At 53.1% G+C, this 6,193-nt stretch overlaps 1 long non-coding RNA gene across 1 annotated transcript; it reads left to right on the top strand.

The window, feature by feature from the left end:
* Positions 1 to 2,096: 2,096 nt before the first annotated feature.
* Positions 2,097 to 4,311, top strand: LOC121010485 (uncharacterized). Its single transcript, XR_005781196.1, has 3 exons — positions 2,097 to 2,478; positions 2,530 to 3,555; positions 4,026 to 4,311. It is a non-coding gene; the product is annotated as an uncharacterized LOC121010485 (long non-coding RNA).
* The last annotated feature ends 1,882 nt before the right edge of the window (positions 4,312 to 6,193 follow it).

The following is a 6,193-nucleotide window of genomic DNA, read 5'->3' as shown; positions in this document are numbered from 1 at the left end:
CCCCCCCCCCCAGCAGGTTTGTCTTCATCCACAGTCCCGCCAGGTCCTGCTGGGCGATCGGTGACTATTTGCCGGACACTTAAATGAGCGCTCAGTAAATCCCACAGATGACCACTGCACGGTGCGCTGGGATACAGAAGGGGAAAGGGGCTTGAAGCCAGAAGGTAAGAACCACAAACCGGACTTTCCCAGCAGCTGAAGATAGGAAGCACCCTGAAGGGGTGATTTAATATTCTCCGAAAGCATCTTTCGGTTTCACAGAACACAGTTTAAAGACACCTCGCTCTGCTTCAACTATACTGAATAACGAAGGCTTTTTCTGCATTTTTAAAAATGAAAATCTGTTGCCTGGACTTGACTTTTCTGCATCATTTTCTTCTCCTAAACGCTGCCTGACAGCTGCTGAGATTCAAACTGAGGTAGCCCCAAGGACTTGATGAATTGGCTTGTTCAGGAATATTCACTGAGCCCGCAGTGTACCAACTTCCAAGTGGTTTCAAGACACGGAGATAAATGGAACGGGGTGCCTGTTATCAATCTTCATGCTGTGTGAGCGGGGAGAGGGTGGAACCCTTGATGGATGTGTAAGTCCTTGGAGGGATCGTTCTCGGCTCGATGGGGAAGCTGTGTGCTCAACTCTTCAGGGGAGAGGGCTCGGCAGCGACACGACTTGGCCAGATTTTCTCTCCAGGTTGTGACTTGTACCGGTGGGAGTGAGATCACAACACGTTTCTTATGCAACCTCACCCTCCACCCCGGCCCCCACCCTTCACACCTACTCCCCTTTTAATCTTTTCAACAAGTAATTAAAGTTGGCTTGACCTCAAACATCCTCTACACCCGAAGAAATGCAGAGATGATTGATTGTTGCTCTCAACTATTTTGAGACGAGAATGATGCTTTCTTCAGCTTTGTGACCTCCGAGGCAGGTGTTAGATGCTGACGGGGCATATGATGGAACTCTATTCGGGGATAGAGGGGGGTCGACCAGATCTCTCTACCGCAAAGCTGCCGTCTTTCCCTTTGTAAGGAATTAGTGTCTTCCGAGGAGATACTTTGGGACTCTGCAAATAGCTGCTTTCTCATCAAACTTTCACCACTGGTTTTAGCATCCAAGGATGATTCTTGTCTTAAATGATTATTATCGGGGCGCCTGGGTGGCGCAGTTGGTTAAGCGTCCGACTTCAGCCAGGTCACGATCTCGCGGTCCGTGAGTTCGAGCCCCGCGTCGGGCTCTGGGCTGATGGCTCAGAGCCTGGAGCCTGTTTCCGATTCTGTGCCTCCCTCTCTCTCTGCCCCTCCCCCGTTCATGCTCTGTCTCTCTCTGTCCCAAAAATAAATAAACGTTGAAAAAAAAAATAAAAAAATAAAATGATTATTATCGTACCGTGTGTCCAATGGTGGTTTTTCCCAGGATCTTTTATTTTATTTTTAGAATTTTAATTCACGTTAGTTAACGTACCTTGTGGTCTTGGCTTCAGGAGCAAAACCCAGTGATTCTCCTCTTACACACGATGACCGGCGCTCATCCCAACAAGCGCCCCCCTGAGGCCCATCCCCCATCTGGCCCATGCCCCACCCCCCTCCCCTCCAGCAACCCTCGGTCTGTTCTCTGCATTTAAGAGTCTCTTAGGGTTTGCCTCCCTCTGTGTTTTTACCTCATTTTGCCAGTTTCTTTTCAATACAACCACGCATTAAAACAAAACCCCGCTGCAGTCCCCGTGCCTCTTGTTAGCTACGTGACCTTGGGCAGGTCACTGGTACCCTCTGAACTTTATCTTTTCAGTAGGGCGGGAGTAATAGTAGCAATTAACTCACAAGGGCTCTTTAAAGATGAATTAAGGAGGATGTGCAAAACTCTGAGAACAGAGTGTGATCAGCAGCAAATATTCCATCAAGGTTAGCTATTACTATTATAGCACGTCCCTCATATTGCTCGACACCCATGGGATCTTCACTACAGAACTCAATCTTGGCAGATTCTGTGCAGTTAGAAAGCAGATTTTGTGATAGTGCCTTGACATGAGCAGCCAAGTCGTTCACACCGGCAAAGGGATTTCGGAAAGGGTTTACGTGGCACGGGGAACACCGAGGGGCTGTGCTCCCAGCTCCTCATGGCAAACACCTGCGAGCCCCGTCAGTGGCTTCCTGTCTGTTTCTCCCCTAAAGACAAGAGCTCTGCTAGAGATCAGTCCTCCGGAGGTTTTCTGTGGAATTAGGGTTTGGGTCACACGCCGGATTTTCTTGGGACGTGGGGGTCTCCTGAGGATTCCGGGGTGTGGGAGCACCTTATCCGTGTCTGAACCGGAGTGCGTTACTGGACAGGGTGTTTGTGGGTGTAAATATCTCCGGGATGGTCATGGAGAAGCAGAGACTCAAATGACAGCGCGTGACTGTGGGGAAGAGGGAGGGACGAGATCCCCAGCAGCTCATCACGGAGGCCTTTCCTTGGACGCCTGCTGCAAAAGCACCACTACGGTATATTCTAAATAAAATCCTCTTTTCCCGGGGTGCACAGCAGACCGCTAGGCCCCTAGAGTGTTGCCGTCTATAAGAAAAGGAAGATCACAAGGCCTCATATTTTGATTTTAATTCTCTGTCAACTGGGCAACATGGCCTCTGAAAGGTCAGCTTTTTCCAGCTCCCTTTCCATATAATGTGGGGGTAATTGTACTGCCCCCCCTTCAAGTTCACATCTACCGGAAACCTTATTTGGAAAGAGGGTCTTAGCCTGCAGGGTGGAGGTGAGGTCATGGCGGACTAAGGCAGGTCTCAGCCAGCGACTCGTGTCCGGAACAGACAGCCACGTGCAGACAGACAGATTCCAATGATCGCTCTACAAAACGAGGAACAGCGAGCATTGCCGGAAGCCCCCAGAAGCTCGGATGGTGTCACAGACCAGACTGTTCTCCAGAACCTCCGAGAGAGCAGGACCCTGCTGTCACCTGGATTTGGGACTGAGATTCGGGCTTTTAAAACAGAAATTTCGGGGGGGGGTGGGGGGGGCGTTGCTTTCTAATCAGGTACATCGAACGCAGTCAAAATCCCACCTAAAGTCGCTCTTGAAAAATCAACGGATGGATCATGATCCGAGGGTTTGAATTTTCCGGCTTCCCCCAATAACACTATTCTTGGCGATACTTGCCGAAGACGAGGGCACTGTGGTGCTGACCTCACAAAACCGGCCAAATGCCCCAGTGCTTCCTTCTCTTGTGCTAAAAAAGGAAACTTCTGGCCCACCATCATGACCATCCAGTGTTCACGAACCCGATGTATAATTTCACTCATTCATTTTTTCAGTAAGTATTTACTGGGCACCTACTACGTGTCAGGCGCTGTCCCAGACACCGGGGACACAGCAGCGAACAGGACACGGCAGAAATTGCTGCCTTCGTGAGCTAGTGTGCGGATACAGGCAGCACACAAGGTCAACAGTTAACATCTAGAACATCTGTCAGGTGGCGGTACGGACTGAGGAAAGTGCGAAGCGGTGAAGAAAGCCAGGCTGCAATTTTGGACAGCGTTCCAGAAGGGGCTTCGTTGGGAAGGGGACAGGTGAGCATAGAGTTTAGGGAGAAAGGGGAACGAGCCAGGTGGAAATCAGAGGGAAGAGCACTCCGGGCTGAGCGCACAGGAAGTGCCAAGGTCCTGCGGTAGGGCCGGTGTGGCCTGTTGCGGAACTGAGCAGAAAAAGCAGACAGGAAAGTGACAGCTGAGGCCTGGGAGGGAGGAGAGGTGAGACCGAAAGGCACGGAGACCCAGTAAGGACGTCGGCTTCTCTCCGGGAGAGGTGGGCCGGTACGAGGAGGGTCGGAGCAGAGGCGCGACAGGCACCGACCGAGTTTTAGGCAGTCGCTCTGGGGCTGAGGCGGTGAGAGCAGAGGCCGTGAAACCAGGCAGGAATCACTCAGGTGAGAGGCAGAGGGCGTGTGGGCGGCGGGTGGGCCGTGTGGGGCTCTGTTCTTCAGCAGGTGGAGGGAGACGGACACACACGGGTCTGAGCATCTCTCGGTCTCTCCGCTCAGTTTCTGCACGGATCCGGTGAGAGAGGGGCTGGGTCCCCTGCAGCTGCTACAAAGTCGTTTTCCTCGTTGTGTCTGTGTCTCCGTCTGCACGGAGAGCAACAGCTGTACGTGTTCGTTCTTTCCCGCCGCAGAGTCCGGTTGGCCGTGATCTTCACTCACGGCTCTTTGGCAGCATCGGGCACTGGATTCGTTTCCCGAGGCTCCTGGGACAAGCCGCCCGAACTCAGTGGCGGTGAAAATATCCCCTCTCAGTTCTGGGGCCTGAAGGCTGAGGTGGGGTTCGCTGGGCTCCCCCGCCGGGCCGCTCCCATCAAGCCCCCCGAGGACTCCACCGGCTTCCCCTGGGCCCTTCCACTCTTCCCTCTTCCCGATCTGTCGGCGGGACGCAGGCCAGAGCTCACTTCTCCCCAGACCCTGCTTCCCTCGGCTCCCGGAGACCACACCCTGCTCTCTGCCCACCGCTGGGGAAGCCCCCCAGCACCCAGCCCGCACCTCTCCCCCCGGACCAGCTAACCGGGGGGCCCCCCAGAGCCCAGGCGCGGCCTCGCGTCTCCCCACCATTGCCTGCCGGGCAGTCCCCCGGCCCCAAGGCTCGAGCCACGGCCTCCACCATCATGACCCCCGAGTCGCCACCGTCGGCCTCTGGCTCAAACCCCAGGCCCGCATATCCAGCCGGCTCCTTGACGTCCCCCCACGGCTGCCCAATGGACACCAGGCGTGAGCGGTCAAGAGCAGACAAGAGCAGGGAACGGAGACAGCCGGGGCCGACAGGAGCTTCCAGGAGCTTTGTGGAGAGGGGAAGAGAGAAACGGGGCAGGGGCTGGAGGGGACAGGGGTCCAGGGAGGTTTGTTCGTTTAAGACCGGCTAAGAGCACACCTGCAGGCTGGTGGGAAGCACTCGGGGGAAGGAGGGGGGACCCAGAATCCGGGGCGTAAGGCGGGGAACGGCCCGGTCAAGCTCGGGTGAGGGCAGCAGAGCGTGTGGCTGATACGCAGGTACCACTTCCTAATTTAAAATAATGTGCTACTTTCTTTTTCTCCTGGACTCTATACCCAGCAACACGACCCTTAAGCGTTCAGTTCCCACTTGTCTCTACCCAGGTCTTCTGCACAGACCGTGGCGTGAATCCTTCCCAAACCACACAGGTAAAACAGGAACATTGGACGTGACGGAAAGTCTTTAACATGGAAGAAGTTCAGGGGCGCCTGGGTGGCTCAGTCAGTTACACATCCGACTTTGGCTCAGGTCATGATCTCACGGTTCGTGGGTTCGAGCCCCACGTCGGGCTCTGCGCTGACAGCTCGGAGCCCGGAGTCTGCTTCGGATTCTGTGTCTCCCTCTCTCTCTGCCCCTTCCCTACTCACGCTCTGTCTCTCTCTGTCTCAAAAATAAATAATAAACATAAAAAAAAATTTAAACAGGAGAAGTGCAAAGCAAATGTGGTGGCATTTTCTTAGCCTCTGTGTATTTTGCAAAAGCCAAGATCCCAGTTCATGAGAAGCCTTAACAGGTCCCTGCTTCCTGTCTGGACGGCACGTTTCCATTAGGTGGAACTCGCCTTGGGCCGCTTTACCGTCTTCGCAACACGGCGGCCGCGAAGATGCACAGTGTTAAAAGAAGGCAGGCGAAAAGAAAGAAAGAAAGAAAGAAAGAAAGAAAGAAAGAAAGAAAATTTAAAAATAAAAGAAGGAAGGCATCCGACCAGAACAAAACCAAAAGGGAGCTGTGATCCCAGAACTGGACGTAGAAAAGAGGGAGGACATAGGGAATGCATGGGTCTCTCTCATTTTAGAATCTTAGAAACATTTCAGGAGCAAAGTAAATGGGTGGGTGGAGCATAATGTCTACTGAACAATAAAGTTGGGCCAAATGCCTTTTCTAGAGAGAGAGGGAGAGAGGGAGGGAGGGAGGGAGGGAGAGACTGAAACGCATTCTTTGTTAACCCAACTACAATCCAATTAACGATGAAAGCGTTTCCGCCTTGTTCCAGAACATGGGGGACCGTGTCTCAGAGCCCCCTCCGTTACCTCTTAGGGGACCTGAAAGGAAATCCCTACTTCAAAATGTTTTCCAAATTAAAGTGTCTGATGATCAAATCTGCCCACAAATGCTGGTTCTCTGTCTTGACTTTAGTGCTGGTGTGTTTTCATGAGTAGAGTTTTCCTTC

The sequence above is a fragment of the Herpailurus yagouaroundi genome, unplaced genomic scaffold (genome assembly GCF_014898765.1).
Source record: "Herpailurus yagouaroundi ecotype Mexico unplaced genomic scaffold, PumYag 191, whole genome shotgun sequence".
Classification (NCBI taxonomy): domain Eukaryota; kingdom Metazoa; phylum Chordata; class Mammalia; order Carnivora; family Felidae; genus Herpailurus; species Herpailurus yagouaroundi.
This window is presented reverse-complemented; position numbering and strand designations above follow the sequence as displayed.